The following is a 23,535-nucleotide window of genomic DNA, read 5'->3' on the forward strand; positions in this document are numbered from 1 at the left end:
GATTTGGGTACTCATATTATGGCAGAGGATGCCAGTTGGGCTCTCTGTTGGGAGCCCAAATCATTGTAATCTGGAGATAGAAGGGTGGCTTGGAGGGCAGGAGAGGGTAAACATTATGAGTGGGTATATGGAGGTAATTGAGATTTAATATCAGATCAGATTTCCAGAGAATTCACAAATACTCCCATCGCTGAATTTCTCTGGAAATAGAAGAGTTTTTGTTTTTGTTTTTTTCACTGCTATCTTTCAAACAAACCCATATCCTAGAGGAACTATCCACACTGAATAAAATAGTAGTACCTACAAATTCCTATCAACTATGTAGAAAATTATTCTAAATCCATCATACAAAAAAAATCACACAATCCCAAATATTAGAATTTTCCTCATGATTCCACAGTCATGTGACTGTCTAATTTTAACATCTAAATCCATATAAACAAACCTTTTTAAATCCCTGCACCACCGCTGGAAGTTTTAAGTATTCAATAAATGTGAAATAAGTCAAAAGTTGGGATATTGCCCAAGGTGATTCACCTGCTTCTTGCTCAATCCTGGCAGGTGCCATCACCGTGTTTGGGGCTATGGCATTGGGTCATGAATCTATTTTTTGTTTGTTTGTTTGTTTGTTTTATAATTTGAAAAATACGTTGATGTACAAACTGACCAATAGAGGATATTTACCTAATTTAAGAAATGAAAGTGGAATGTGACGTGGTTAAAGTTTTGCTTGATTTAAAAATGAACAGTTAAATTAACATCACAGTAACAATATACTAGCATTGCTGTTAAGAGATGTGGCTACTCAATAATTCAGGCAAAATATCTATTTTATTTATTTACTTTTTTTTTCTTTAAGTAAGCTCCATGCCCAATATGGGGTTTGAACTCACAACCAGGGAGTAAGAGTTGCATGCTCTACCTGCTAAGCCAGCCAGGCACCCCAGATAAAAAATCTGTTTTAAATAAAGGGGAAGTGAATATCCCAAATTAAAGGTAAAAATTCCTCAGTTTCAACACCACCAGCACAATTTAACAAATCAAGTTATGTCAGTGCCTAGAATCTCATGATGTGAGAAAACATGAGAAAGCAGAACATTCCTAGTGCCCAGTAGAGATTTCACCTAAGCCATCACAGACTTGCATACCACCATAGAGTTCATATTCCCACCTCTTGCTGGCCTTATTGCTTCATTAATATAAAAAAGCTGTCCCTTAAATGAACCAATAAATACAAAGTTGCCAACAAAAATATTAAAATATACTTTGTAAATTTTAATACTATTTAAAAAGATGTTTCCAGTTGTATGGATATAAATTCAGCCAAAGAAAGGTAATAATATGATTATAAATAATGGTCAACAAAAGAAATCAGAGTTGTCCTTGCTGTGGTCCTTAGAGCTGTGTGAGCTTTGGAAAATGCCTAAGTATTCTAGGTCCTGGATGGCATGTCACTAAAATGACAAAGATGTTTATCTCAAAAAGCTGCTATGAAGATTAAAAATATATGTCTATACACTGTCATAAACTGTGTGTGCATAGACTGATTCATATAACCTATATATATAAACACTTAATGGTCTCATTTAACATATACATATGTGCATTTATGCATACATATATATGCACGTATGCACACACATAAGTAGATATTTCCCCCTATACATTTTCTTGTTTATTTTTTAATAGACTTTACTTTTTAGAGAAGTTTTAGTTTCATAGCAAAATTGAGCAGATAATACAGAGTCCCATATAATTATTAATTCCCTCCCCCACACAACTTTCTCCATTATTAACATATCCCCTGAATTAGTATCATACATAATAGTTGCGTTGTCTAAAAGTCCTCTGTGCTCAATCCATTCATCCTCTCCCCTATTCATTTTTAAACACTATATAAATGTACGGCATTGAGTTTTCCCGTCTTAGCAGGAGGAATTGGGAAAGTATGGTGATAGTTCAAGTATAGCAATAGCTCCCTCTGTATCTAGTTGATATTTTATAAGAAATATTTTCCTGAATGTATGATTTATTGTTGACTAAATAATGCACATTACAAATACACATATTACTATATTTAAAACAAGTAGAATTGTCTTCTGAGTAAATGCACTTATTTTCAAGAGTTACTAAATTCATAGTAACTATTAACTATTTTTCCTACATAAATGACAAAATACAAATTATATCATGTGACAACTTTTGAGATATATATATATATATATATACTTTTGAGAGAGAGAGAGAGAGTGTGTGTGTGTATGTATGTATGTGCACGAATGGGAGAGGGGCTGAGGGAGTGGGAGAGAGAGCATCCCAAGCAGGCACTGGGCAGTCAGTACAGAGCCCCACGCAGGGCTCCATCTCACTATTATGAGATCATGACCTCAGCCAAAATCAAGTGTTGGATGCTTAACTGACCGAGCCACCCAGGTGCCCAAGATATACAATAATTCTGAAGATAGATCTTTATACTTATTTGAAAACATTGGTCTAGGTAAATTACAGTACCAATAAAAACTCAGTTCTTATGTATTCAAAATTACATTTCAGGCTGAATAAATTATCTAAGCATTTACATAGGAAAATTCACGAAAGCATCAACAACCATTTCAGTAGTTATGAGTACTAAACAACAAGCTCTTTGGTACCAAGTAGTATACATTTTTCATCATTGCATTTTCATTAACTGTCTCTAAGTATCTCTTAGATAGTAGTTCTCAGAATTTGGTGAAGTCAATGGAAATAAACTTTTATCTCATAATTAAAACAAATAAGCACACCAAACTTAATGTAACATTCCTTTGCTGTCTTTTCTAATATTGACTTCCTTTCCCTTTTACACCCTTTTGCAGTTTTAAGTATTACTTATTGATTTATTGCCTGTCTCCTATGCCAGTTTGAGATCTGGGGTCATGAGTCTTTAAATCACTAGGGTAAAGTTAGCATCTACTACACTGGATGCACACAATAAAAATGTGTAGTCTGACAATGTACTTGATTTGTGGCAGAGTATACATTATTTATTGGCCTACACATAGCTTACAAAAACGAACATATGTAAACAAATAATTTGTTCTTCAGCCACATAAATGAAAACCATGGTTCCAAATATGAGACATTTCTTTAGAAATGGCTGAAAGTCATGTGTCATCCTAATGGTGTTTGTGATTTGTCAAAGTCTGAAACTTGAATGCTTTTTCTAAGAATTAAGCTAGTATTGCTTCTAAATGTGAAGCTACTGTTAAAACCTTCAGTATACGGATCAGCGTGCCATTTTTAATGCACACGTGAGTAAAAGCATTGCCACATCCTCAAAAGCTCTTTTGTAATGATGAAGAACGAGGATAACAAAGCTATTTGAAAAGATGAAAGGGGCTCCTGGGTGGCTCAGTCAGTTAAGCCTCCCTCTTGATTTCAACTCAGGTCAGGATCTCACAGTATGTGAGATGGAAGTCCTTGTAGGTGCTCTGCACTGGCTGCCTGGAGCCTGCTTGGGATTCTCTCCCTCCATCTCTCTTTGCACCCCCCCCCACACTCATTCTCCCTCTTCCTCTCTCTCTGTCAAAATACTTTAAAAAAGAAACAGCTGCATACAACACACACGTATAAGCAGATGTACACATCGTCTTGCCTTTATGCTATATTATTGCATTATAGTAGATATTAGATTTTCCCATTACAACCATTAAAATCCAAGCAGAGGTAGTAATGTAAAATATTTTCAAGGATGCCATTAGTAGATCCTTGTCCGTCTTTTCAATATGTGTTGTTCTAACTTAGATAAGTTTTTTTTTTCTCTCAGAAGTGAAAATTGAAACTGATTCAAATGGAGAAGACCTTGAACTAAGCATTTGCTTTTTCTTTGGCTAACATATTGACAAACAACTCATATCATTTTGTAAGGGTTGGGTGGATGTCTATTTCAGTCAATTAAAGAACTTGTCAACCCAACAGAGGGTAATTATCCCAAAAGAACAGCAAATTGCCATCCAAAGGGTTGTGAAATGTGTGCAAATACAATTTATTCAACTAAACAAAATTTATTGCTTCCATTAGCATGTATTCCACACTTCTCAAATCCTAGGAGTACTTTAGATGCATAGAAGTCCTCTTAAATTATTTTTAATGATGCAGCACATAACCATTACTCATATTAGTAACTATATGTCCATTATAAGATTTTAAAGTTTTATTAAAAAAAAAAAAAAACAATTCTAGGGGCAACTAAGTGGCTCAGTCAGTTAAGCGTCTGACTCTTGATTCCAGTTCAGGTTATGACCTTATGATTTGTGAGTTCAAACCCTGTGTGGGGCTCTGCACTGAGAGCATGGAGCCTGCTTAAGATTTTCTCTCTCTCTCTGCGCACCCCCCTGCCCCCCACTCACACTCTCTCTCTCAAAATAAATAAACTTTAAAAAATATTTTAAAAAAACCACAATTCTAGAATTCCATGGGTTCAACGATCTACGTTGTTGTTTGGGAAGCTAAGCCATTTGTTCAAAGTAATTCAAGCAACCAACCACCAAATATCTTTAAACTCTTATCAGAAAATAGCTTAACCCAGGCAACTACAATCTCAGAACCTATACAGTGTTTTTAACCACAGAATTACTGCTGGAGTTTTTATATATGTTACCACATTCCAAGTTAGAATTGAAATCAATATAGACCTGCTGAAACTGGATGAAATCTAATATCCACAAATTTTACACTCATGATACTAGTAATTAAAACCATTTTCAAGAACAAAGTGTACATTTATAAGATTTTTTTTTGTTTAATGCTTCATATCCTTAAAATACCTATAGCAAAGTCTAAAGTGCTAGATCGTATTTATATATAGCAGAGTCAAAACTGTAACTAAATCTGTAATTTTTAGGGGAAAAAGTCAAATAGTTAAAAAAAATGCCAGCAAGCTGAATTTCAGCAAATACTGTATACATGTATGGCATCAGCAGATAATGAATAGATATTTAAAAGTAACATATCTCTAGCCTTAATGGACAGAGATCTTTTTTGCTTTATTTTTGCTTCTTAGTCCAATTTTTTTTCCTCTTCATCTCTATTTTTTGAACAAATTCAAATAATATAATGGATTTCAAAGGCACCAGGTGCTGTTCATTTGATTCTGAGAAAACTGGAAATCTGAGCTGTTTTTTTCCTTCTAAGTGAAGTTTCTATCTTTCCATTCAATTATGATAGGATTAACCAGAGCTAATGACAATCAAAAAAATAAAAGGAAAGAAAAGAAAGTATGCCTTACTGAAAATCCACACCAAGAAGAAAAAGGCCAGCTGATGTTTTTAATCAGCTTCATTATTCCTGTCATTAATGCCAATCCATAACAAAACATCCAAAGACTCTGAGATTCATTAATGCCACTTAAATATCTAATTTTACTACATTTTGGAGGCTGACTTTTTAATATCATTATGTGTTCACAAAAGGGATATATTTTGAATGCAATTCCTCCCATTTGAAAATAGCCTATTAGTCACATTCTATCAAATACATACATATTAGTATGAAATAAAACAACATAAATTTTATGAATAGCTGACATTTATATAACATGTCTGATAAATTTTATGAATAGCAGACATTTATATAACATGTCTGATAAAATAATTTGATTGCGTAGAGAGAGAAAGAGATCTAAAAGATAACAAGAAAACAGCCAGTAAGGGAGGGCTTCAGTGAACCTCTGGGAAGTTTCCTTGGGTATTCAGTTACAGTGCGTAAGTAAGTGTCACATGAAACAGTCATTCCAGTTAAAACCGCACGGCTGTTACTTGAACTTGCTCCAACTTTGGTGATAACAAAGTTCTGTAAAACCAAAGAACTGTTCTCCTAACCTAAACTTCTTAGGCCTAAACTTCTACTCTGTTTTCTTTAGAAGAAAAGTCTCAGTAACCACAATGAAGTGCCCATTCCTCAAATATTTATTAGGCATTTTCCAGACTTGGTGGTAGGCAGTGAGGATGTAATGATAAGTAACATTCCCATTGACAGACTGTAGTCAAGTGGTGTGTACAGCTTGAGAATCAGCCACTGTGCAATATTCCGAAGCTGTCTAGACAAGCAGCCTGTCAAGTGACATTACAAAGACAAATCCAGTAGTGCAGTGTGCATCGTCCTTGTAAGGCCTCCAATAGCAATGCAGAGGTAAGTGACTCTGAGGCAAATAACATATATCATGACTTCAGCACAGTCTTGAACTAGCTGTTCCAAAGAATAAAGTCAGTAACCTCAGCATTGCTACCATATGAGTCTTCAGCTTCAGTGTAGACAAGATGGCTGGTGCTGAGGGTAGTGGGATAGCAGAGTTCCCCAGCTGTGCAGAGGAATCAGTGGACTGGGTGGAAGGGTAGCGGTGGAAATGGCACAAAAATTTGCTCCAGGGAACATCATGTGCTGACCTGAGGCAAAGTGGAAATGGTAGAGGAAAGAACAGCTGGAACCAGCTTGGGAGAGTGTGTGTGACAAGACACTAGAGAGAGGAGGGCAAACTGAAAGCAGTCAACAATTGCTGAAGCTATGCTTGTTGGAGTTAAAGTCACTGATGAAACTCCCGCTGGAAGGATGTTGTTGGTGAGATCTGGAGATAACAACTAGCTCACCGAAATATATCGTACTCAAGACACAATTTAGTGTGATACATCACAGGAAAGCCATTTTGAAAAAAACTCTGAGAACAGGTCTAATTTACCGAAGCATAGGCATATCTGAGGTTTCATGTATAAGTCTGTGAGAATAGTTGACAACATAAGAATATTTGTAAATCAGAAATGTAATCACGTGCATCCACTTCAAGCTTCCTAGGAAATTTTATGACAGCTGTCTGAATTAATCCTTGGTGCCCTGATGGCAACATCTCTGTGCTACATCACTTATTATCTACCTGCATGATGGTCCTTATATGAATAACTAAGCCCTTCAATAGTCTCCTCATTGAAGTCACTCTTTGGAATGCGACATTATTAAAGAGATACTTGATCTCAGTTTTCAACCTTGGAGAAAAGAAACCATGACTGGGTCAAATGAAAGTGTCAAGCAGGAATAGGCCTGGCAGGGAAATCTATAGTGGAGTGCCAACTCCTTCTCCACGGGGGTGGTGTTATCAGGATGACCTCCAACTCACTCAGCAGCGTTTTAAATGTGCAGTGCTGCTGGCCAGCCGCACATATCCTGTGAAGTTCTCAAAGATTGATTTTGCTTCCTGGGGAAATGCTATTTATTCGCATCTGTTTTCAAGGTTTTTAAGAAGGAAAAAAAAAAAGCAAAAAACACTTGCCTTCCCACTGCCTGTAGGCAGGCTTAGAGAAAGACATTACCATGCCTTTTAAAAATATTGAATTAGTTGCCTAATAATGTTTTCTTTTAAATTATTCTAAAAAGAAAAACAGTTGGCATATATTGGGGCATGTTTTACATAAAAAAGCAATTTCAGTAATGACTGAACTAATTTAAATCAATTGTTCTAGTTTTAAACAATAAAACATAAAGAAGGGAAGAAAACTTCTCTTTTTAGTTACTTCTATGCATTTCACTTAAGAAATACATTTTCCATGTTAGAAAACTTGTAAGAAAGTAATGTTTCACTATATTAACACTGATATTGAGATATAGGTAGATAGAGATGGATACAGATCAATGTATCTTCTATCTATCTATCTATCATCTATCTATCATCTATTTATCTATCTTTAGTTTCTACACTATAGAGTTAATCCTCATGGTGATTATGACAATTGCCTTAAATTCTTTAAGTTACTATTATTTCCTCATTATTTAATTTCTCCTTCTCCCCCCTCCCCCTGCCACTGCATTATTTTAAAATATTGGAAGAAAAAAAATCCCTAACTGTTAGGGATGGAAGGTTTTGCTGAAGTCAATCTATGTATGAAAATTTATGAGAAAAAATTATTCACAAGTAAGTAAGACTTAGAGTCTCCATTTTCATTATCATTCTTGAAATCTGTTTTATCAACTGAAATACATATAATAGAGAGGTCAGAAGATTTATATGACTGTGCATATCAGAAAAAATACACAGCTAAATTTAAATGGCATTTTTAGAATAATTATATTTAGATTTGTTTTATGTTATTCACCCGCTAGATTCTGTACATTATTATAACATCAAATATGTCAAAGCCTCGTAGCTACTCAAGCTAGTTCTGATGATTACATACTGTTGCATTCTGATTAGGGGCGTCATTGCAATCACTATGCTGCTTTAAATTACATATTTTGATCACTATCTCTCTCACTAAGCTGTAAGCATGTGAAGGAAACTGAAAATGTTTGTGGAATTGAATGTGTTTATTTACAAAATGTTTATTTTTCAAATTGGATAAGGATGTTCTTATTTATCATGGAAATGGTATTCTTTACAGGCAAGAAATTGGGCTTCATTAGGGGTTAGCAGAAGAGAGGCATGATAAAATTTCAAGGAATCATTAGGATAAATTGTCCAATGATGTCCTATTTGAATTGTTCTCTGTAATATGTATTTGATGGGAGTAAACAGCTTATTGTTCATTATCTTTATCTGCTTACATTCATAATAGGTTTATGTAATTTATGGCTAATTAAACTATAACCACTTGAGTAAAGAGATCTTATGTTTCATTATATGCCTTAAATTCCACAATATACAGTATGATGACCTATTAAAATGACACTTAAATTATATATTTTATTGATTATATAATACATATATATACTCAATATAAAAGTGTAATTCACTCTCAACTCAACAAATGTTAACTGAGTGCCTACTGTGGCCAACGCCATGCTCAGGCCCACAGGTAAGATTAAGGAAACACAATCCCTCACTGAAAGAGACAAGTTAGGAAGCAGGTATAATAGTCTACGGCCAGCAATGTAACCTGGTGGGTTATTTATGATATGAGACATACTAGTCTCATCTTACTGGTTTATGGAAGAACATCAAAGAGCTAATGACTATGAAGAGAACTTTAGGAAAGGTAAAAGTTAAGCAGTTTAAACAGTGGAGTGCACAGTTTCCAGACAGAGAAGAGCATATGGAAAGGTTCAGAACTGCAAGATGACAAGAAGGTCTTGAGCACTAATAATATTGTCAGAACATAGAGCACAGCTGAGGTAGGAAAGTAAGATCTTGAATATTGTATTAAGAAATTTATACTAATCTAAGATTAATTTCTTTTCAATATCTTCTTTTGACTCTTTGGCTTGGGTAAATGAACCACTGGAGGTACTGTTTTCTGAGATAAAATAAAAGGGAAGAAGTCAGTTTGTGGCCTAACAGCAATTGAGTTTTTAGATATTTTGTAATTGAGATGCTCTTGAAACAACAAAAATATCAAAATAGAGAGTATCAATACTACCAAAATATACCAGACTTGAAATGAGAAAGAGCTCAGATGGAGATACATACACTTTGTAAAGTCATCCTTATGTGGGTGACAATTGAAGTCACATAGGTTGAAATCTCAAAAATGAGTATGTAGAGGAAAAACATTCAAGGGTTTATGAAGTCTCTGTGGATTGATAGGTCAAGAAAAAAAATGTGAAATTACCTATGAAGAATCCTTAAAACACTGAGCAGCATTTCTAGGAATGGACAGACAGTGTCTTTACCAAGGCAAATGCTTAAGCAAATCAATAAAACCAACAGGATCTATTCCTGGGAACTATCTTCCATGTGGGTCCAACAAAATGCAGCCTGAGATAAGAGTTTGAGACATTAAATTGGCTACATTATTTAACAAAAGAACTTCTTTCATTCAGTTTTCCAGGGAATTGTTTAAATCAGTGCCAAAAATTATTTTACAAAGAAATATGCATCTCACAATAAATCAAATAATAACTAAACACGCAAGGAAGCAAAGCATCATCAACATATGGTACATGACTAACAGACTTTTTATATACTAATGTTAACAGATTTCTTGTACTAAGTACCAGAGATTTTAAAACTATGATTAGTATGTTAAAAGAAATAACACAAGTGTAAACATATTTTCAAGCAACAGAAAACTACAGAATGTGATGTAGCTGATTTGGATAGAAAACAGAAGTTGAAGGAAAAAAAAAAAATATATATATATATATATATATATAATGAGGAAAATATAAAACTCAATGAAAAAGTTGGACAACAAATTAGAAACATATAAATCTGGAGGAGATGTCAAAAAATTATGCCAAAATAACACAAGGGAACAGAGAACATAAAGACTATCATGAGAAGGTTTAATGTGCATTTAACTGGAATTCCAGAAAGAAGCGAAAGAAGAGACAGAGAGCATATTTTAAAAGGTAACAGCTGGAAAATTTCCCAAATTGTCAAACAACACCAATCTTCACATCCAACAAGCCTAATAAATTTCAAACACAATTAAAACACACACATACACACATAGACATGCCTCATCAAATCATAGTGTCACTTCAGAAAATTAAATGCAGAGAGATGGTCTTAAAAATTGTTAGAACAAAAAGAGAAATTAAACACAGAAAATGGATGGTCTGAGAAGAACTGATTCTTCACACTGATGGTGATGGAATGTAAATCTCTGTAATGACAGAAACTGTCAAGCAAGGAGTCGAATCCATAAGAATGATTTTCATGTAGAAATAGTACTACTCTCAGATGATTCGTAGGCAACAGTGACTCCTGCCCTGACCCTTTGGCTTTAAGGTTTCTTTTCTGGGCCTCTTTTCTTTTTCTTTTTTTTTTTTTTTTTTTTTTTTTTATGTTTTTTAAATGTTTTTTAATTTAATGTCTTTCTTTCTTTCTTTCTTTCTTTCTTTCTTTCTTTCTTTCTTTCTTTCTTTTTTGAGAGACAGAGAGACAGAGCACGCGTGGGGGGAGGGGCAGAGAGCAAAAGAAACACACTCCAAAGCAGGCTCCAGGCTCTGAGCTGTCAGCACAGAGCCCAGCGCGGGGCTCAAACCAAGGAGCTGTGAGATCATGACCCGAGACAAAGTCTGATGCTTAACCAACTGAGCCACCCTGCTACCCCACTAGGCCTCCTTTAGTATGATGCTAACTGACAAGGCTGTGAATCTATAGGGACCCAGGATATGCCCATCAAAGCGCAGGACCTGTTTCTTCCTAAATTGTGTTCTATGGATCTAGAACCCCAGAATTCTGTGTTACAGTAGTTTCAAATTACTTTTCAGCCTGTACAGGACACATCCCCAGGCATATCTGCCACTGGCTGGACAAAAAACTCTGCTATAACTCTTATCGCACTCCCAGGCTTGAAGACTAACCAAAAGATGGCTCTTTGAAGAGACAGGCTAGGTTTTGAACAGTCATGTGAACAAGGTGTCTACACTCAGGTGCTCAGGAGCCCAGGAGGTCAGAAATGAAGGAGGGAGGAGAAGGACCAGGAGTCTCCAAGTGTAATCCTGCACTGGGCTCTAAAAATATTGAGGGTGGGTATGTATAAAGAGGTTTTCAAGAGAGTTCCTTAACAGTGGAATTTTGTTACAGAATTGTTAAGGCAATGTTTCACTCAAAAGGAAAAATGAAAGAGGAGTTACAAAATCTTCAAATATTCAAAAGAAAAGAAGGATAGAAAAATAAAAATTAAGTGAGACCAATGGAAAACATAAAACAGGACTAAATAAAAAATAAAATTATTAGTAGTCAGCTTAAATCTAAATGGTGTAAATATGCCAGCAAAAGATAAAGAGTATCAGACTGGATTAAAACCTATACTCAACCTTTATACTGTTTAAAAGAAGCACATGTAAAATATAAAGAATGAAAAAGGTCAAAATCCAAGAACACACACACACACATACAACACACACCCATAGATGTGTGCATAAATTTATATTTATACATAAACTCTGCACAAAAGCAGTTGTAGCCATATTGACATCAGACAAAAGAAACTTTAAGGAAACAGGGAATACTGGCTATCTATATGAAAACTTCATGGTGAGTAAAGCTTCAACTTAGCAGGAAGATTAAAAAATGTGAAGTTAGCATGCATCTATGAACATAGCTCTACAAAGTGTCTTTGAGTCAGGGTTCTCTAATAGAAAGAATAACAGTAAGAATAACTAGCTTAGGTGGGGGAAAAAAAAAACTTTTGATGCAAAATGAAGTGATTAGCTCATGATGTCTGGAGGGCAGAAAGACAGTGAGGAAATGGCTAAGAATTCTAGGCTTTAACACCTGCACTCAAGGACATGGTGCAAAGGGGAGTCAGGGTGTTGAGTCACCGTGGGCAGCTGGCACTGCATGGGACTGTCACTGCTGCCACCACCAGGTGCCAGCAGCGCTTCCACTGGGATGTCTTGGTGAGTCCATTGCATACTCCCTGTTTCATCTTTGAGTGACTTGTTAAAGGTCAGAGGTCCAGAGGAGAAGTGACCCTGTGTGTCTCAGCTTTTAGAAATTAGGGAAGAAGTCTATCCCTTTGGGCTCCCATGTTGGGAATAATGCAATATTGTATCCTCCTTTTTTAAATATATTTTGTTTGGATTAGGGGTGAGGTAAAGAGCTTCAACATTGAGGCAATTGCCTCCGTTTTCCGCAATACTAATTACCATATAATTTCCTGAGAATTACACGACCACTTAGAATGAGGTAGGTGTGTTTGTGTTTAAGAATGTAAAACATCCAACTTGGGGAACCTGGGTGGATCAGTCTTTTGAGTGTCTGACTTCAGCTCAGGTCATGTTCTCTCAGTTCTTGGGTTCAAGCTCCACATGGGCTCTGTGCTGACAGCACGGAGCCTGCTTCAGAATCTCTGTCTCCTTCTCTCTCTGCCCCTTCCCAGAAGAATGCTCTCTTTCTCTCTCTCAAAAATAAATAAGCATTAAAAAAGTTTTTAAAGAAGTTGAAACATCCTGACTACCAATTCTGTCTTGTGTTCTGCCCCCCCCACACACACACCCACATCCACATCTACACCATAGATACTCACATTTATCTAGCAGTGGCATTTAGTAAAAAATGAAATGAACTGAAAGACTAAGAAATACTAAGATAGACTATTGCTGTAACAAATAACAGAAAAAAAAACTTCCCTTAAAACTATAGCCTAAGGTTCAAAGAATCAATTTTTCATGGAAATTACTACGGAGAAGGAATTCAACTTGCCTTTTCATGCCTAGCTCTGAATGGTATTTCTGAATTATTGATTCACCTATAAGAAATGTTCCTAAAATAACCTTAATAATTAAGGGAATGAAATTCAATTTCCAGATAATAAATAGCTTGTCTCACACCACTCTGACCACACGCACACGCACACACACCCACACACGCATACACGCACACCATACAGAATTGAGACCTTTATATATGGAGCCCTGCTTGCCACAATCACTTACTAAACAGTCTTGAGATGTGGCTGGCAATTTGATAGGGAGAGGCAAGTTGACAGCTTCTCATCAAATATCAAGCACTCCTGTGTTTCCTATGTCAATCTGGATTTGACATTTAATTTAAAAAGTATCTTAACATAGGTTTATATACAATAAAACAGATGGCAGCTACAAAACAATTTTGTCTTATTTAATGCTGAAAAATGCCTGTTGCCCAGAAGGCAGAATTATTTTAAGAGAAGCATCGCTGCTTTAATTCTGGGAATATTGGCAGTACTAAGAAAAAAGCATTTTCAGTAGTTCAAGATATTGCATTTGGCTCAGAAACAGAAAGTAATGGTGTCTAATAAGAAAATAGTGTTACTGTGAATATAGAATTTTTATTGATATGTTTAGTAACCAACTTGAATAAAAGTATACTGCATGTGTGTGTGTGTGTGTGTGTGTGTGAGAGAGAGAGAGAGAGAGAGAGAGATGTACATAAACCATAATTATATAAGAATTGGCACATTGTGTTTCATAGATTATTTCTTTCTTTTTATTTGAAAAATAAACACTTTATTTGCTCATGAAAAATAGAGAATAGAAATGGCAATATTCTGATTTTACAGAAAAACAAGTACATTCCTAGTATAAAATAATTAGTGATAGAATCAATGTTTTCATCATATCATCAACCTGATAATAATTGTTTTGAAATTATCTAAATGTGACAAGCTAAGGAAAAATAACATTTTGTAGATAATGATTTCAGTGTACTACTTTCAGTGTATTAGATTGTATTAGGAAATGAAAGCTTAATATTCATCATTATCTCTTAAATTTCAAAATTACATTATAAGACTATGCTAAATTTAGCATAATCAAAATCATAATCAAATTAATTAATACCATAAAAATACTGGGTAGCAATGTATTAGGATAGCAAAAAAAAGTCATGTTTAAAATACTAGGGCTTTGTAAACTTCGTAAACTTTGCATTACTACCATTTCAGGTACTACTTTCTTAGTACTTTCTTCCCTCAATGGTTTCATATTAGTACTGGCCGGTGAATGGCTCCATCTTTAATATGAAAAACAGAAGTAGGGAGAAGTCATTATATTCTCAAGAGATACTGATCGCAATATGGCTGCTAGTTAGATTTCTTAGCAATTTCCAGCTTTCCTGTTGCAAGTTGATACAGTTTGTAGTATACTATTCAAATGATTCCCAATTGTGGTGTTTTCCCTGCAAAATTTCAAAAACCATTTCCTTTGGTTATGCAGGCTGATGTCTTCTGTGACGGTTTCCATGACTTTCCAGTAGCAACCCCATGATCTGTCTGTGCAGCCTCTGATCTTTCTACATTTGTGAAATCCCTAAGTCCTTTATTAATCCCTTTTGTCTCATAATGCTTAATGTGGCTCTGTTTAATTGAAAAAATACAGAATGTTGACCTTAACCAAAAGATGTATGGCTTACACATTAATGACCTACACTGAAGACCTATAACTATACTGGCTATAAAGTAGTTTTACAGCTTCTGGGTATTTGCTACCTCTATGTGCCATCTGATGACAGGGCTGGCCCATTATCCAAATAAACAACAATCAAAAAAAGCAACAACAAAAAAGCAAAAAGCTGTCCTTCCACATGGAAGTTAATAATCTAAATTTTAGGGGTCCCTGGGTGGCGCAGTACATTGAGTGTCTGACTCTTGATTTCAGCTCATGTCATGATCCTAGGGTCTTGGGATGAAGCCCCACATTGGGCTGTGCCGAGCATGGAACCTGCTTAAGATTCTCCTCGCCCTGCTCTCAAATAAAATTTCAAAAAAAAAAAAAAATTAAAGTAACTTAAATTTTATTCCTTAATAGCAGTTCTTGGCAAGGTTTTGTTTCCTCTTACATAGGAATGCTTGAAGTGGTATTGCCCTAAACAGAATCATTCATATATATCTTATTGTGAATAACAAATCTAGGGCTGTATTCTCTACCCAACCATGCTGTTCCAATGTTCTTTATTAATTTCACTTCTATCTGGTTTTAACTTCTCTCTTCAAGCAGAGAATGATTATCATCTTTTGCCTGAGACAATACTGGTCTTTAAAACAAATTATCAGTGTTGTCGTTTTGGGAAAAATAAATGAAGAGGTCTATCTCACTCAGATAATATTTTGTCCTTTTCTTTCTAGTGTAAACTGATTGCAGGTAAAAAACAAACCTTGTTTATCAATACACGCACCTGTTGCTTTCTCAACCACAGCTTACAGCACAGTGTCTAGCACATAAGTAGGTACTCTCTGAATGTCTGTAATTAAATAATATAGTTTCAGTTCAAGTGAGGTGAGAGACAGGGATGTCACAGAGTCCCTCACTGGACAGAGAGTCATACTGGGTAAAATAAAAAAACAGAAACAAACAAACAAGAAAGAAAACACAAAACAAGAAAACACAAAATGGTCAGATTATACTTATTGCATAAATGCGGTAGGACCAGTCCATGGTATTGTAAGAATAATAACAGAATGACAAAGATAGACCATCTTTCATAGGAGGCTGTTAACTTTCTTCTGCAATTATATATGTACACATCTATATAGAAGAAAAGAGGCCATTGTGTTTTACTTTTTGAACTTGTCAAAATTATTCTATATGTTTCATAAACTTTGACACTTGTAATAATCTTATGTAGGAGATATAGCCACTACTTACATAATCAAATTCAAATTTCTCATATATCAGTTCCTCTAAGAAGAGTTTGTTTTCCATCTCAAATCAAATATTCACTCCCCTCTTTGTGATTCCATTTTATATTACACCAGATTTTACCATAACGATTTTAACATTTTATTGTACTTGTCTCTCTACAAAATTGCCTACCCTGGAGAAAGTAAGCATTAAAACTACATACTTCTAGAAGTGCTTGGCTGGCTCAGTCAGTTTAGCAACTCACTGGTTTCCACTCAGGTCATGATGTTACGGACATGAGATTGAGCCCCTTTGCAACAAGACCCTGTGTAGAGCCCTGTGCTGAGCATGGAGCCTGCTTGGGATTCTCTCTCTCTCTCGCTCTCTCTGCCCATGCCCACTCTCTCTCTCTTACTCTCAAAATGAATAAATAAATATTACAAAAAAATACATACTTCCAGAGGTGCCTGGATGGCTCATTTGATAGAGCATCTGACTCTTGAGCCCAGAGTCATGAGTCCCAAGTTGGGCGTGGAGCCTCCTTAAAAAAATATATCCTCATCAGCTAGTATAGTTCCAAGAACACTGTTTGTTGAATGAATAAATGAATGAATGAATGTTTCTTCAATGAATGTATACAGAAACTGTTTTTTTCCATATAGGCTTATTCTTATTTGAAGGCTTGGATATGATGTTCTTCATTCCTAAATCAGCCAAGAAGAATGTAACAAGAGAGGGCACGGAGAAAGGTAAGAGAATATTTGGCTCATTACTCACAAAGTAGATTACACAATATTAATCTACCCCTGCACACTTGATATAGTGAAGCTTGGAATTATAGTTTGTGTGCACAGAAAGAAGAGGAGAAATATAAACATTGGTAAGCACCAGCATTCCATGCCACAGCAGGCGATGGCTGTGTAGTATGATTTTACAACGTCTGTTTTGTAGAGAAGATTTTTTCGTGGGAGAAAAACCTCATGGGGAATAGAGAGAATAGAGGGTAGATGATGACATGCTTATTTCCTTTGTGGCACCAGGAAAGAAACGTGAGCCACTGCAATCAAGGGGTGAAGGCCATAGGTTCTCAGGATTGCAGAGGAAAACTGTGCAAGTCTCTGGTCAGAAGCCCATCTAGGTTGATGTCCAGGTGACCACACAGGATTATATATTGAGAGGAAACCCTTTTTGTCTACCACAGGGGAAACTGTGTATCATTCTGACTCTTTAAGGAGGAGAAATACTCAGAGCATTGGGTGTTAGCATCTCTGGTAACGATGCGGGCATTTCAGTGTGGTGACTGGCAGTGGTGAAGCTTCCACAAGCAAGTGTGTGTGGAGCAGGTTTGGACAAGTGGCAGATGAGATCGTGGTGGGAGAGCAAGGCAGCACAGTACAGGACTGCAGTTCAAATCCACAGACAGGTGTGTGTGTGTGAGTCTTCCCTGAGAGCCCAGAAACCAGCACAACACACTGCGGAAGGAAGAGCTGTGCTCACACCATTGCATAAGTCAGGGCTATCAGACACAGAGTCATTTGAGTACAAAGGATTTGAGTAAAAGGTTCCAAGGGCCCAACTGAAATTGGAAACTATAAATCTGCCCCACCTGGCAAAGCTATGTGATTTTCTCTAGGAAAACACCGCAGCTCAGAAGATGGAAAATGTGATTAGAGAGATCCAGGTTGAGAGTGTGTTCAGATGGAAGTGGAAGAAAGGCAGGATCACAGGGAGATTGAAGACAAGAATGATAGGAGGTGACTCAACATGATGATGAACCTCATTAGGAATATAAACCCAAGAAGCATAATATGAAAGAGAGAGAGGAGAGAGAGAGAGAGAGAGAGAGAGAGAGAGAGAGAGAGAGAGATTTAAGGCCTAAGTGAATGAATGGTTATATTTATTGAGGAGAAACATTTGTTATTAGAGAGAGAGATTTAGGATGCAGTTCAGTTTATAGGATTATAAATCTTGTCTTTGGACTCAGGAAGAGTTTACCAAAGAAAAACGATGTGCTATCATTGTCGTAAAAAATATTTAAAAATTTGGAATGCAATAAAGTTACTCAGCCTAATGAAAACTGTGGAAATGGGGAGAAACAAAATGAATGGCCCATCACATTCTTCTTGGAATGAAAAGCTACAGCCTGGCATTTAGAAGATGTATTAATTAAGAAAAGTATAATAGCTCTTCTTAATATTCTCAAATTTTGTTCCTTGAAACCAGAAAGCTCTATTTTTCATACATGGCATAGTACAAATGACTATGTGGCAGGGTGATACGGGGACCCAGGATCCTTTCAGGCGCTAGGGCCCTTGGCAGGATTTGCTTCATGTGGTTGGAAGACAAGAGATGGGATAGTGAGGAGGTAGGAGTGAGGTGTTTTAGGGACTAGCCCTGGAAATGATACACTCCAAGGAAGTGGTACATTCTTTTCCATTGGCTGCAACTCAGATGGCACCACATAACTGCAAGAGAGCTGGGAATTATAGTTTGTGTGCACAGAAAGAAGATGAGAAATATAAACATTGGTAAACACCAGCATTCTCTGCCACAGCAGGTGATGGCTGTGTAGTATGATTTACGATGAAGGATGACAACAACAACAAAAAAGGTTGTAGTCTGGAAGGCTGATGTAGATCTAGAAAAACTCTTAGCTTGTCCCCAGACAAGACTTTTGTGAGAAAACAAATAACTTTCTGAGAATCTTGTCAGGAGAAAATATTATTCAACTTGTGGGCCCTAAATATAATCTGCAACAACAATGGGAGCAGATTAACATTTTGGGGGTCATTGTATCAAAGTGAGGATTAGTCTCAAGTGTTTGAGGAGAAGAGGGATGACTTGGTGAAGAACTGAGTTCCGATGGATGAAGAAAGGATTCTCCACATTGGTATCACAGGATGACATGGAAAGGAGAAAGGACCATCTGACAGGGAGAGAATAGGGAGGCCATATATGCCAAGGATTTCAAGCATAAATTCATAGAAATAAATTATTTAATTATCTATAAATATTACTGTCAACAGTAATATTATGGCACAGAATGGTTATGAAGGCACAGAAATAAATAACTTGTAACAGTTATCAGCAACATTTCTGGTGGTATATTTCTGTGACAGGAGAAAAAAAAACAATATCTTATTTATTTATATTCAGGAAATATTTATCTATGATGTATCATACATATTAAGTTATTAATATTTTTATTCTCTACAGTTTTACTCATTTTTTTTCAAATAATACATGTTTAGGGTCACTTTTAATGTACTTTGTTAGACACTGATAGAGGAAAAAAAATGGGACAGTCTGCCCTCAGACTACTTAAAATATAGTAGAAATAATTTTGGATATACAGGTGAGTGCCACAAATGAAAGAGGTATACACAAAGAGTTTATGTACATAAATATGACCGGAATAAGAGAAATATGACTGAAGTGGATAACACTTACACAATCGTGTAGACCTCACACACACATTAGAGAGCTTGCTTGACTATCCAAGAAATGTGTGTGGTGTGTGGTGTGTGTGTGTGTGTGTGTGTGTGTGTGTGTGTGATGGGATAGAAGATAAAGAGAGGAAAGAACAGTGCAGAATGGCATGCTTCCCCAGTAGTAGTCACTTTCAGGGAAATATAGTGAGACTTCTGTGTAGATGAGGAAGAGGGAACACCTGAGGCATTGGAAGGAGACAAAACTGTAGAAACTGGTACCTTCCAGAACATGAAACCACTTTGGCTCAACGTTAAGGCATTTGAGCCCCTAAGAATCCACTGAAGAACCGTAAATGGAGAAATGGCTTCACCAATGAATGTTATAGGAAGGTCATCCTGGTTGTTGGGTAGAAAAAAACATGAGAATAAGTATGCAATTTATTAGGAAGTTAATTCAGTTGTTCAAGTAAAACTAGTAAATCCTAAATGAGGTAACTACTGGTAAAATTGAGAGAAGAGAATGAATATAAATGATACTAAGAATATAGACTCTAACTCTATGGGTTATTGCAAATATAGGAAAGTGAGATCAGAAAGCCTGGAAGTGATCTTGGCTGAGTGATTTCATTCACTGAGACAAGGAGAACAGGATAAGAACATATCATAAATATCTTGTATTGAGATGCCTATGTGGAGATGCTTTGTATGTGACTTGGACCTTTGGTATGGCACTCAACAGAGATGGCTTGGTTGGAGATCTTACTCTCAGATTTGTTAGCATTTACATGGTACATAAAGCCATATTGTATATGAGGTCACCTGGGAAGATACAGATAAGAATAAATGCCCAGGGCAAAGACTTAGGAATATAAAATGTAAGAGATGATTGGAGGAAGAAAGTAATGAGAAGGAATGAAATAAATAAATTTAAGAAGGAAAATCAGACATTATAAACTTAGAGAAATAAGGAGAAAAGAGCTTCAAAAGGGAGAGAATGGTCAACAGTTGCAAATAATGTAGAAAGCTCCAGGAGGCAGGAATGTATTGATTCAACTTTATGAGCAGGAGGACAAAACCATTATCTTAATTATACAAATTGTAGAGACATTACAGACATCAGGGTGATGAATTTTTCTAAAAAGAATGCTTCTCTTGGCAATACTTTTCCAAGTATTTCCAGAAGTCTTCTAGGGTCATATTTCTATTGTAAAAGTAATTTGAACATGTGGCCATGTATGCATATTTAATACATAAAGATACTGCTCAAGATCTTTGTTTAAAAACACAAAAACAAAAACAAAAAAAGAAACAGCAATAAAATAGATACAAAAGAAACCGTGATTGGAGCAGCAGAATGTTGTCAAGGAGTGACTCAGTTAAAATTATATCTTGACCCCAAGATTAAAATATGGTACAGAATATGGAAGTTCCATATTTCCTGTAGTTGATTTAATGTTTAGAGAGGATTCAGCAAAGAGATGAAAGTAAGTGATTTTCTTGTGCATGTGGACTTTAAACACCTGAGCCTTAAAGAAGATATGACTAATACTTTCATAAAATAGATTACAAGACTGATTCCAAGGCAAGCCACCCTCATTATAATGAAACTCTACCCATCCATAAATTGTTTCACAGGTCTTACTTTACTAAAATTAAATACTCAAGCTCATTTCTTATATAGCTAATGGCTTTATTTTTCTGAGCAAGGAAAATATGACTAAAATAGTGTTCTAAATAGTGAATATTAATACAAAGGTCTTCCAAGTGGTTATGGAGGTCATTGATTTGTTTTAAATTTTAGCTTTCTTTTTTTTTTTAAATATTTCTAATGTTTATTTATTTTTGAGAGACAGAGAGTGAGCATGAGCAGAGAAGGGGCAGAGAGAGAAGGAGACACAGAATCTGAAGAAGTTTCCAGACTCTGAGCTGTCAGCACACAGCCTGATGCAGGGCTGAAACCCACGAACCACAGGATCATAACCTGAGCCGAAGTCAGAGGCTTAACCAACTGAGCCACCCAGGTACCCCTAAATTTTAACTTTCTTAATTGCAATTATACATTTTCTGAGGATTAGGATAAAGTCATTATTATTACTTTACTTTGTAAAATAAAATATTGAAAAAATTAAAATGGGGAAACTAGAATGTGTCTTCTTGTGAAAAGGTTTCTCAGGCAATCTCAAGGACTAACCAAGAAGGAAGTCATTGGTAAAGAGGGTATGACAGCCACTTGGGAGAGAGTAATCATAATCAGGCCATCTTCACATTTATGATAGCAATGCAAATGAAGGTGTATCATAATTACCCATGTACCCTGTAGTTTAGGAAAACGGGCTCTTAAAACTTCAGATGCAAGTTATTTATGCCATACCTCTAAAATGGACAATATCTCAGGCAGTATGGAAAGCACAAAAAGGTACATCTCTCTGTGCAATTATATATAATAGTGTAGAAAAAGAAATGGAGGTGTATTTTAAAAGTTAGTATAGCTGCACTTGAGTTACAAGAAAATTAAAGGATGAGAGAGTATTTACCTAAGATGGAAATAAGGAACATAAAACATATGAAGAATTTACCACAGAATTTTAAGAATAATATCGGTGGGTCCTAAGCTTTAGTAGAGCTGATTTGATTATATGAGCATTAACAATTGCTAATAATTTCAAATAATGCTTTATTAAATGTATTTAGAATTAAATGATGTGAGAATACTTGGATCACTGCTTGAAGCCAATGGCTTAGTGTTTATGGATAATATCGCAGTTGCAGAATCCAACAATCCTATTCACTTCAGTTTTCTCTAGACCAGATTTCTTGAATTGAAAAAGATCTAGGAATCTTTTCCACAAATGAATTGACATCTAAGATGAAATAGTGATTATGTGATCACCCTAGCTTCTCTCTGTAAATTCAAGTTTCATCATTAAGAATAATTGCATCCATTATACTGAAAGTAGCTGCAAATTAATTGTTTGACCAGGGCAAATAATGACTGAGTAATGATGAAAACAGTAGAAAATTACCAGACCACTGAGAGCAGTCAAGTGTGATTATTTTAATCTACTCATTTTTATGTTGGTTTAGAAGTAGATAATTAATCAATATTTTAATAAAAGGTGATGTAACCACTATCAGTATAGATACATTCATGTTTATAAACTATCCTATGCTTTATTCTCAATCTTGCTCTGTTAAACAGTGGCAGTGATACGATCAGAGAAATGGAAAGCAAGACTAACATTTAGCTGAGGTGAAGAATATCTCTACATAAAGGAAAAATGAGAAGGTAATTTAAATATCAAGCTTTCATTGTGTTGGACTTAATATATTCATTCATCCAACCCTCAAATCAACCTTATAAGTTAGATATTATTGTATATATCGTGATTGTTAGTTATCTGTCAACTTGATTAATTCAGAGTGCCCAATATCCAGTCAGACATTATTCTGAGTGTGTCTATTAGGGTATTTTTGGAATATTTTTAACATTTTTTAAAAAATTTTTTGTTCTTTATTTTTGAGAGAGAGAGAGACAGAGTGCGAATGGGGGAGGGGCAGAGAAAGAAGGAGACACAGAATCCAAAGCAGGATCCAGTCTCTGAGCTGTCAGCACAGACCCTGATGTGGGGTTTGAACTCACTAACCATAAGATCATGACCTGAAGTCAGATGCTTAACTGACTGAGCCACCCAATCACCCCTGGGATATTTTTAACATTTAAATGGATAGATTAAGTAAAGGAGATTGCTTTTCCTAATGTGGGTGGGTGTCATCCAATCATTTGAAGGCCTGAATAGAACCAAAGGCTGAGCCTCTCCTAGTAAGAGAATTCCTCTTGCCCGACTGCCTTCAAGCTGAGACATTGTTTTTGTTTTTGTTTTTCCTGCCTTCAGACTCAGCTGAAACATTGGCTCCTTCTGGGTCTCCAGCCTGCCAGCTTTCAGACTGGGTATACACCATGAGCTCTCCTATGTCTGTCTCTAGCTTGCTGACTATAGACCTTGGGATTTTGAGACAATTCTTTGTAATCTCTCTTTCACTGTCTCTTTGTCTCTTTCTGAGCCTCTGTGTATGTATATGTATATGTTTT

At 35.8% G+C, this 23,535-nt stretch overlaps 1 long non-coding RNA gene across 1 annotated transcript in view; it reads left to right on the top strand.

The window, feature by feature from the left end:
* Positions 1–21,461, top strand: part of LOC147581798 (uncharacterized) — a 238,864-nt gene extending 217,403 nt beyond the window's left edge. Inside the window, exons 3-4 of the long non-coding RNA XR_015249762.1 lie at positions 16,677–16,763; positions 21,299–21,461. This is a non-coding gene — a long non-coding RNA (uncharacterized LOC147581798). The remainder of the gene's footprint in view (positions 1–16,676; positions 16,764–21,298) is intronic.
* The last annotated feature ends 2,074 nt before the right edge of the window (positions 21,462–23,535 follow it).

The sequence above is a fragment of the Puma concolor genome, chromosome B1 (assembly GCF_028749965.1).
Source record: "Puma concolor isolate L17-30 chromosome B1, mPumCon1.1.hap2, whole genome shotgun sequence".
Classification (NCBI taxonomy): domain Eukaryota; kingdom Metazoa; phylum Chordata; class Mammalia; order Carnivora; family Felidae; genus Puma; species Puma concolor.